Genomic DNA, 11167 nt, shown 5'->3' with positions numbered 1-11167 from the left:
ACACGAGATAGGAGTTAGAAACTATTTATGAATTTCGTATAAATGATTAACGAGAGACAACAGATGTTACATGGTTATTCAATTGACGAGTAGGAATTGATAGTTTTTGTGTTGAAGTGAAATATTGTGCTCTATTGATAGTTTTTATTACTTTAAAGTTTATAGCAAACTTTAAGGGTATCCCAGCGAATTTATCTTACAAGGAATAGTTTTTGTAAAGGATTACGAATGTGCTCGAACATGAATAATTTGCTAAATCTGATAAACCGAAATCAACAGATATTTAGGCAGAAGTCAAAATTGTTGGAGAATTTGATTTGTGTAAATGCGTTCATGCCCGAACACTTTAAAACTTAAGTATTATGATAGAGAAGATCAATATGTGAAAAGTTGTATTATTCCAAAATTTAAAATCAATCTCAGGCATTTTCTTTTTAAATTTTGATCTTTACTAGAGTAATGGCTCTACAAAATAACCATGGTATAACCAGAAACTAATAATATTTAGTGATACGCGTTTAAGAAAGTTTTTAGTGCACGGTAAGATACTAATAGTAGTGAATATTCATTTGCGAATGAGTTCAGTCCGTGGCTTGCATTTAAGATTCTTATCAACATAGATTCCTAGAAATTAAAAATAAATCAACATTTTCTATTCTGTCACTGTCCAATTCCAATTACGGAACTGAGTCCAGAGAAATATGTTTTTGATGATGACAAAAAAGCCCGCACTTATATCTTTTTGAGACGTTGAGCGTTGGAAAGGAAATCAAAGGTGTGTCATCCGCTTAAGGATAAAATCAATAATTTTAAGGCGGTGAAAAGTCGTTTATAAATTGTAGTATCATTGTAATATTGCCAAGTAATTAATTTTCCCATGGCAAAAGCTACATGCGACAGAGCAGTAGAATAGCTAAAGAGTGATTTATTTCTCATAGCTGAAACAGAGTGATTAGGAAAAAGGGTTCGTTATTTGACTTTAGCCTTGGCTTCTTAATTTCTGATAGCTTCTCTCTAAAACATTTGTGGCTTGAAAATCAACGAAGGAGTCTTCAAGTGGTCGTACGACATACGATAAATTACCATCAAATCTCGCCTCTTAATTAAGGAAAAGACATTAAATAATGTAGCCTTAGTAGGCGTAGGAGCGGCTGTGTGGTAAGTAACTTGCTTACGAACCACATGGTTCCGAGTTCAGTCCCACTGCGTGGCACCTTGGGCAAGTGTCTTCTGCTATAGCTTCGGGCCGACCAAAGCCTCGTGTGTGGATTTGGTAGACGGAAACTGAAAGAAGCCCGTCGTATATATGTATGTGTGTGTGTATATGTTTGTGTGTTTGTGTTTGTCCCTTCAACATCGCTTGGCAACCGATGCTGGTGTGTTTACGACCCCGTAACTTAGCGGTTCGGCAAAAAGAGACCGATAGAATAAGTACTAAGCTTACAAAGAATAGGGTCGATTTGCTCGACTAAAAGTGGTGCTCCAGCATGGCCACAGTCAAATGACTGAAACAAGTAAAGGAGAGTAAAAGAGAGCCTTTAAAAGCCGGAATGGTCATAGTTGGAATGCCTTTGATTATAGATCTACTTGTTTGGGCTTCAACAGATTAACCTCTGGTCTTTCCTTTCAGTGTCAGGGATCTTAAATCTTGTTCGAGATCATCATCGTGTTTCAGTATTCTGGAGTTAATACCAGTAATATAATAAATACACTAACATATTGCAATCGATTATAAACATTTTTCCCCGGAGATGTCCTTGTTTCTAGGCAACGGAAATTTATAATATTTTTTTTCACCGTGGAAGGGCGGTTGATGGCATAATCAATAGAATTACAGAAAGCCTTGCAGTATTTAATTCTGTCCCTTAGCGGCTGATTTTACTTTGCTTTCTCACAAGATCGATAAAATAAGTACAAGCGAAGTGTTGGTGAGATCGATATAATTGACTATTCCCCACATATAAAATTTGTATCTTTGTGCCCTGTCTTAGAAATAAATTATTTTCTACTGTAAAATAAAGGTTAAAGCGAGTCGGCTTTGATTCCTGGTTGAATTTAATTCCTCCTACTTGCGTCACTAATATGCTTCTAGAGCAACTGAGAAATCAAACAGACAGACAGACAGACAGATATATAGACAGACATAGATAGATAAATAGAGATAGATAGATAGATAGATAGATAGATAGATAGATAGATAGATAGATAGAGAGAGAGAGAAAGGAGAAAGGGAGGAGAAAATTCCTTATTTTCTGTTGTATAGATGAATTCCTTGTTTCATTCTTACTATTCTTTTATTAAAAATAGAATTATTGAAATTTCTAAAGAGACTACGGTCAGCAGTACTGGATATTAATAGTTATCGCCAAGCTAATATGGCAGTCCAGAAATATAGGACGAATGTTGCCGTTGATTAGCTCTAATCAACGGCAGCATTCGTCCTATATTTCTGGACTGCCATATTAGCTTGGCGATGACTATAAATATTCTTTTATTCTTTTATCTTTTACTGGTTTCTGTCATTGGATTGGGGCACCGTCTTCAAGAATGAAATTAGTTTCTCTAAAGTGATTTGAAATATTCCGAAACACGAAAGCTTTATCGAAAGAACAGCCAATCTGAAGAAGATTCTCTTCAGCTTGAAGGCCATTGACCGTATCAAAAGACTGACTGTGAGAGAAGTCGAGAGAACAGCCGTAGTCATTTTGCTTTCGATGTTCCTCTGTTTCCAGAAAATCTAATGTAGAGCAGGCACGGGCAACCTTTTTTCGAGAAGCGAGCCGCATGAGACATGGCTCATTGTCAGGCGGGCCGCACTACTAAAATGCTCAAGATAACTTTTCGTTTATCCATATCGTTCAGAAAATCCCGAGGAACGTAGTTTGCCATTGACTGATAGAGAATAAATGTAGTGGAATTGACATTCGGCATTGGAAGATGCGTAAAAGACATCAGGAGTTTGCCATCAATCGACAGTGCTGAAGAGCAGAATAATAATGGTTTACTATTGCTTAATTAGTCGCTTGTTTAATTACATACTTAATTGCTCTTGATAGAATCATAAGAAGACGGACTATCTCTTTCAATCTCTGTCTGTTTCTATATATGTGTGTGTGTGTGTGTGTATGTATGTATGTATGTGTGTATGTATGTATGTGTGTATGTATAATATATGTATGTATGCATATATGTATGAATGTATGAATAAGCACACACACGCACACACACACGCACACACACGCACCTCACATTGTATATGTGTGGATGTATTTTGGAAACAATTAAAACATATCTTATTCTTGTAACAGCCGGTGTGTTCAAATCACACACGCACACAAACATGCTTGTGTGTGTGTGTGCGTGTGTGTGCGTGTGTGTGCGTGTGTGTGTGTGTGTACACAGAAATCGAAACGTCCACATTTATACAAATTGTTTTATTTATTCATTTGATGTAAATCACATGCAAACACATACACGCACGTACCCGTACACACACACACACACACACACACACACACACACACACACACACACATACACGCACGTACCCGTACCCGTACACACACACACACGCGCACACACACACACACACATACATATGTATGCCTGTATGTGAGTTGTAGTAGGGTCTCAGAAAGAAGAGAAAGTGGTGACGCTCAGGTAATCTGCCACCGTTTCAAGACACGTTGTAAGAGAACGTCACAAAACCATTTGAAAACCACTTTGTATCCTCTCACTCTACTAAAAAAAAAGGGTTCAGCTCTGGAGTGTCTTGAATTCATTTATTAATTTAAGATACGCCTGAACTGAAAGAAGAAAAAGGAAGAAAAGAGACCGTAGTTGGTTTTGTTGCCTCCAAATATGAGACCGCGAACATGCCGTCGTTACTGCACCTATGGGATCATCATATTTGTTGGCTACCTAATAATGCAAGGATTTATCAAGGTGAACAAGGTAAGTATTTTTTGTTTTTCAAACTTTCTCGCCCATACATTTTTCTTTGCGTTAAAGGATTACCTCATCCTGTTGTTGTTGTTGTTGTTATTATTATTATTTGCGGTATTCCGCCCGTCTTTACGTTCTGAATTCAAATTCTGTCGAGGTCGACTTTGCCTTTTATCCTTTCGGGGTTGATAAAATAAGTACCAGTTGCGTACTGGAGTCAATCTAATCGACTGCCCCTTTCAAATTTCAGGCCTTGTGCCTAGAATAGAAAGGATTATTATTATTATTATTATTATTATTATTATTAATTATTATTATTATTATTATTATTATTAATTATTATTATTATTATATTATTATTATTATTATTATTATTATAAGGCGGCGAGCTGGCAGAATCGTTGCCCACCGGGCAGAACGCCTAGCGTCATTTCGTCCGACTGCACGTTCTGAGTTCAAATTCCGCCGAGATCGACTTTGTTTTTCGTCCCTTCGGGGTCGATAAATTAAGATTCTGTGAAACACTGGGGTCGCTGTAAAGTCCTCTCCCCTAAATTTCCTAGCCTCCCCACCCACAAAGTTTCAGGTCTTTTTTGATTTTGATTTTTCCAGTTTCAGCTAATGAGCTGTGGCCATGCTGGGCTTTTTGTAGAAAGGTTTATGATTCTATTTATTATTATCATTTTGATTTGTCTCAGGTTTAGTCTTATTCCTGGTAGGGATTATGTGGATAGCGTGTAACCTTAGGTATCCACCGGTTTTCGGCAGTCTTTCAAGTGCTTAGGACCGCCTGATAATCCTTGCTGTCCTCAAGAGACAAACTTTCTGTCACAGCTCTACCGAGCATTCTATTTCAATCTATTTATAACAACAACAACAATTTTTTTAAATCACAGGTTTTGTTGGAACTCTTTGAGTCTTGCATAAAGGCAGCGAACTGGCAGAGTCGTTAGTACACCGGACAAAATGCTTAGCGGCAACTCGTTCGTCTTTACGTTCTGAGTTCAAATTCCGCCGAGGCAAAAATGAGAAGCATTTGAGTAATGGGTTCGATATAACAGACTAACCCCACCACCATAAAATAAAAATAATATAAATTCAGAAAGGATTATTATTATAAAGGCAGCGCGCTAGTACGATGGTTAGAGTGTCGGAACAATTCTTAGGGGTTTTTCCTCTGGTTCTTTACGTTCTAAATCGAAACCCTACCTATACCAACTTAGCCTTTCTTGCCTTTCATCCCCGCCAGTCGATAAAAATAAAGTACCTGTCAAGTACTGGAGTCGATGATATTGACAAATTCTCTTCCCCTAATATTACTGGCTTTGTACCAAAAAATTTGAAACAAAGGCTGCGAGCTGGTAGAATTGTTAGTGCGTCGGGCAAAATGCTGAGCAGTATTTCCTCTGGTCTTTTATTTTCAGAGTTCCAATTTTGCCATGGTCAATCATACCTTTCATCCTTTCAGAGTCGATAAAAATTATACCAATGATATCGACAGGACTCTACCCACAAAAAAGGAAAAAATCCAGGCCTTGTGCCTATTGTAGAAAATTATAATTACCATGTTTTCAATGGCCTCTGTAAATTCCTCGGAGCTGGCTGGTCTGGTACCTCTTCCACTCAACCACCACAGCTCACTCATCATTCCATCAACCGTCACTTATGTATCTACTCAATCCAAATTCGCGCTAACCATCTCTTCCCTAGAACATCGGTTCTCTGAAATCTTCGACCTACGGAACATTAATGTCATCAAGCTCAACTCACTTGGAGAGGGCCTGCGAAGGTCATGAATGGTGTATCTTTCTCTAGACTCAGCAAGAGAGTCTAGTGTTTTTGCACATATAGTTATTTATCATACCAAATATTCCAATTATTATTAGTGCTGTTCTCGATTCCTTCATGCTTCACATCTTACTTATTTCAGTTTCATGATCATTGTACTTCGACAATTTCTTTACCACTATAGTAAGCGTTTTGGCTAAAAGGAATCGAGATGTCTATCAGAGTAGAGATATTTTCCTTTTAGTTTCGGTTTCTGGTTGGAAGAGAGCAGGCAGAATCTTTAGAATGTCAGAAAAAATGCTGTGCAGTAGTTACTCCAACATTTTAATTTTGAAGTCAAATCCCACCCAGGTCAACTTTGCCTTTTATCCTTTCAGGGCTGATAAGATAAAGTATCAGTCATATTTTGGAGTCAAAACCATTATCATTTAGTGCTCGAAAGAGGCATCACACATTTTCTTTCTGACAATAAAAAGATTTGTGTTCCTTTTAGAAAACCTTTATACTAATATTTAAGGTTAAAAGCTCTGTGAGACTTCCCAATAACATTTTAAAGACCCTATTATTGCTATTTTCTAGAACGAGTTTAAGCATATCTTTATAGATACGTCTATATAGATCTGTACAGAAGTGATTGTACATAAGCTAGTTGTTTTGCTCATTGTATACAATATTATAAACTTTTGGTATTACTCCGTCAATTAAGAAGACACTTGTAAAAAAATGACGCCAGGCTTATATAGTAACTTACGGTACACCTGTGTACTAAAGCTCCATAGGACCTTTGCAAAGTAATGTTCTAAGAGGAATGGAGATTCATGGTTAACACAGAACATTTTCTTTAAGAATTTGAAACTGACTGGTCAAGTGGAAATGTAGAGTAACTAAACGACTGTGTCTTCAATGATATTTGAGGATAGTTAATGTCTTAATATGTCTTGTTTCAGAAAATACATCATCCAGAAGAATTTTGGTAACTATAAAATAAAAATTATTCTTCTCAATGGGTTTAGAACCAATGTCTGTTCCCATCTGATAAATATTCTTTCTTTTGCTGTCCATTTAAACTGAATTTTGTCATAGAAGTAGAGTTTTGTGTGGGACATTTGCTTCGTGGTAGTAATAGCCATTTAACAGAAGATTTATGTTTTTTGTTGTTTTTTGTTCATCCCAAAGTCTGTCCTGATTGTGTTGATGGGTAGACCAATGATCAGTGACGTTCCAGGATGATCATCCCATTTTTTTTTATATACGAAGAACTACATTGTCCAATGTGATTTTTACTTTTTATTTAAAGGCAGTAAGATATATCTAAGGGGATTTGACTGTTATTTTTATGGATCGAGTGACCCACATGGCGGCTGCTATGCTGCTTGTTCATCATGATCGTCATATGTATTATTAATGTGCCTATTTTTGTTACTAACTTAGTTTCAGTTACAGAAATCTAATCCAGTTTCTTGATAGTTTTTTACTGTCACAGTACTGGCTTTCAATCAATCTACTTACTATCATGTAACGATCATACTTAACAAATGACCGTATCAAGTTTAGTTTTATGTTAGCTGGAAATATAGTGAGTAACAATACTGGTTGCCTTTATGAAGCTAAGAGAGGGCATTTGCCGTTGTGAGTCAGATTAATCTTGGATTTTGGGTGTTCCTTAGTTGGTGTTCTCTTAGCTTCAATAAAGGCAATCAGTATTGTTGCTCACTATATTTCTAGCTCACATTAAAAAAAAAAAGAAACTTGATACGGTCTTTGTTAATAACGATCGTTACGTGATAGTAGATTGATTGAGCTATCAACTGTGACAGTAGATCTGGTTGAGGGTTGACTGGATTGACTAGCCACAATCTTGTTTTGTGTCTCAGCGTGGTTTAAGGAAAAATTAGCTCGTAATGCTAACATGTCGAGCGAGCCACAGAATCTCCTGTCTGGCTCATTAGAATGTGGTGTAAAACCAAATGGCATGTTAAACTTATCATTTTAGTCTAGTCGTGATTTAAGCAAAATTTGGTTGTGCAGGTCGAGGGTTTTCAAGTTTAGGCAATGGCTGCTCAGTAAAACTACCGAATATTCTGCTAGCTGGCTAAATTTGAAATCTCGTTAACTTTGAAAAATAAATGTGAATCACTCCAGTTCATTCCTCTTTTGAATCCCTTCCGGCCATGACCATCTTTTCTTTTAATCAACTATCGAGCATTTTGGTTACTTTATTCACTGTAACCTCCCAATTTTTGAGATGGTAAGATATAATTTGAGGAAGATTTAGCTGATGTTTCTGACGGACCATGTGACTGTGTAGGTACTCAGATACTCTCTCGTTGTATCGTGAAGACCAGGTTTTCGGTTGTAGGTTCCCAACAATCCGACTGGGTTCCACGACGATGACGACATCTTGCAACAGCCACGGTTGCTACCATCATAAACCACAACCACAACCACAAACACCACAACCACAACCACAACCACAACTACAACCACAACCACAACCACAACCTCTACCACAAACACCACTACTGCCACCGCTGCTACTGCTTAGAGCGGTGAGATACATTTCTACAAGGACCCCCCCCACATTAAACTTGTTCACTTTTCGACTATTATACAAGGTTTCAAATCTTCATTATCACATATAGCTTTCTTAACAGCTACTACTACTACTACTACTACTACTACTGCTACTGCTGCTGCTGCTGTTGCTGATATTGCTGCTGCTGCTACTCCAGATAAAGTAAATATCTCTAGTATGTATATAGACGTCTACGTATGTTTAGCGTTGATACGTGTCTGAGGGTGTATAATCTTGTGAGTACACATTTGTGTATATGCGTGCGTCGTTGCATGTGGACGTGCTTGTAGCTTTGTGTGTGTGCATAGCCATGGGTGTGTATATGTCAATATGCATATATATATATATATATATATATTGCACGAGATGTCTGTGATTATGGCAAACCCATAGTAACAGCTGTTGGCCACTAGATGTCACTGCTGTTATTGGGTACCAAAATCACTACCATTCACTGATGAGCTGGCATTTGGTTATGGAAACAGCTTTCACTGTGTGCATGTAGTGTGTGTATGTGTGTATTGTATGTGTGTGTGTATGTGTGTGTATTGTATGTGTGTGTGTATGTGTGTGTATTGTATGTGTGTGTGTGTGTGTGTGTGTGTTGGTAGGTCTGGTGTCTTTTGTTATCTTTTGTTCTTTTACTGGTTTCAGTAACGGGCGTGCGACCCTGCTGGAGCACTGCCTTCAAAGTAATTAACTGACCATGTAAATCTCAGTAAGTATTTTGTCTTCACTGGTCATCGAATGGCTACCAACTGCTGCTCCACTGACCAACAAAGAAAGATTCACATTAATCAATGATAATGAAAGTATTCTGAAGATGAACAGAATATTTTGCGGATGTATTTTGCTGTCCACCCTCAATCGATGAGAATGTTATGGAAGGCTTACCATGGGACCATGTTGTTGAAGAAATGGATAATAATTGTAGCCTCGAGGAAGTCAAAATTAGCTTTAAACAGATCAATTCAGAACCCCTCCCCAACAACTATGGTATGCCAGGTGAGGTTATTAAGTGTGATAGTAGTGTAACTAGGGGAGGAAGAGGGGAACGTGTCCCAGGTGCCGATTGAAGTGGGCTGCAGAATTGACCAGAATATCATAAGCTTGAACTCCATTTATAAAATTGCAATTGTAAAGATGGATCCCCAGCTTATCGTTTTATCCTGTTACTAACAGTGTAGCCCGGCGTTGCTCGGGTTTGTTTTCTTTTCGGCCCTTTAGAATTGGAATTTTTGAAAAGTAAAAATTTTGCATTATGTAGCTTGTTATTCTCTTTAAGTGAACATTTTTCTGGTTGAAATACACCGAAAAATGGCGACACAGCTGTCAAAAAAATCGTGAAAAACAGGGATTTTCATAGAAAAAAAAAAAGCACCTTTTTGATGTAAATAATTTTTGGTGTTAACATGGTTCGATTGGAAAATTTTTTCTTCTACGGAAGGAAGAGCAAGCCTTCTTCTATCATACTTTCAATTTTGGTCAATTTGTGCCGCAGGGTCTTCGAGGAGATAGTGTTAGTTGAAGGCTACCAAACCTGCCACACACACGCGCACACACACACACACACACACACACACACACACACACACACACACACACACACACACACACACACACACACACACACACACACAACTTCAGCTTTATATGTATAGATTGAAGGTAAGCGCATTATGATGGCTGTATACTTTCATTTCTGGACATTTATTACGAAGGGCGTCAAAAAGGGCTTGAGGCTCAACTGAGTGAAACCCGCATATTTTCGCCTTGCCAACTACACATACTGCACGACTAAGGGTATAAATTAAGTGTGGTGGTAAACATTCTATGTTAAATTTCCTTAACTGTCGTTTATTCATTTTACTGTTAATAATTCTTAATGGTTCTAAAAATAATTCATTCTTATCTCGACCAAAATCTGCGATAACGAGACCAGAAAATAATGCCTGGAATTCGTTGTTCGATTTGGACATAACAACGTTTTTACCGAAATTGCACATTGGCCTTCAGATGCTGCTCACAATGGCTGTTTAAATTGTAAGCTGCGAACGATCGTTCAGCAAGTTGAGGTTAATTCTATTTTATTTGCGGATATCAATGTCGCAGGATCGCATGTATGACCTTGCTCTTCTGAGCATTGAAAGTGAAGAGACAAACGAAACTGATTTTGAACATATAATCAATCAATTCGCCTCATCAAAAGCAAGAAAGATGAAACTTTAAACAATCGTATCTTCTTTTTATTACATCTCATTTCACACATTACGTTTTTTAATACAGTTCTATATTTAAGAGATGAGGAATTATGTACATTATTTACATTCAACGGATATTTGTCCTCATCTTGCTTGTTGTTAACACAACGTTTCAGCTGATATACTCTCCGTCCTTCTTCAGGTGTGTTGGGGGAAATTTCGAACCTGGGTTCTCATTCCTAACGTATTTTCGATGTTATAATAATAATAATAATAATAATAATAATAATAATAATAATAATAATAATAATAATAATAATAATATAATAGTAATAATAATAATAATAAGGGTTTATTATAGCAGCTCAAGATCAATGCCTACCAACAAGAAACTACCAGGCCAACAAATTAAAGAACGGCGGTAGCCCAACATGTCGTGTATGTCAACAACAAAATGAAACCATTGATCATGTTGTCTCCAAGTGCAGTCTTCTAGCGCCTACAGAGTATCTCAACAGGCATGATAGAGCTGCACAATATATTCACTTGGTAATTTGCAAAAACCTGGATTTGCCCCATGAAAAAAACTGGTGGGAACACAAACCACATCCAGTGCTTGAAAATGACCACATCTCACTCCTCTGGAACTTCACCATTC

The 11167-nt window shown here is 37.4% G+C and overlaps 1 protein-coding gene across 2 annotated transcripts in view; it reads left to right on the top strand.

Moving 5' to 3' along the window:
* The first annotated feature begins 3586 nt into the window (after window positions 1-3586).
* Window positions 3587-11167, top strand: part of LOC115210870 — a 20651-nt gene continuing 13070 nt past the window's right edge. Inside the window, exon 1 of one of the 2 annotated variants that reach the window (XM_036502614.1) lies at window positions 3587-3954. The gene's annotated coding sequence lies outside the window, so the exon portion shown is untranslated. The remainder of the gene's footprint in view (window positions 3955-11167) is intronic. The other variant, XM_029779633.2, reaches the window with a different exon arrangement.

The sequence above is a fragment of the Octopus sinensis genome, linkage group LG4, assembly GCF_006345805.1.
Source record: "Octopus sinensis linkage group LG4, ASM634580v1, whole genome shotgun sequence".
NCBI classification, from domain to species: domain Eukaryota; kingdom Metazoa; phylum Mollusca; class Cephalopoda; order Octopoda; family Octopodidae; genus Octopus; species Octopus sinensis.
The sequence above is the reverse complement of the archived record's forward strand: the minus strand, read 5'-3'. Positions and strand labels throughout refer to the sequence as shown.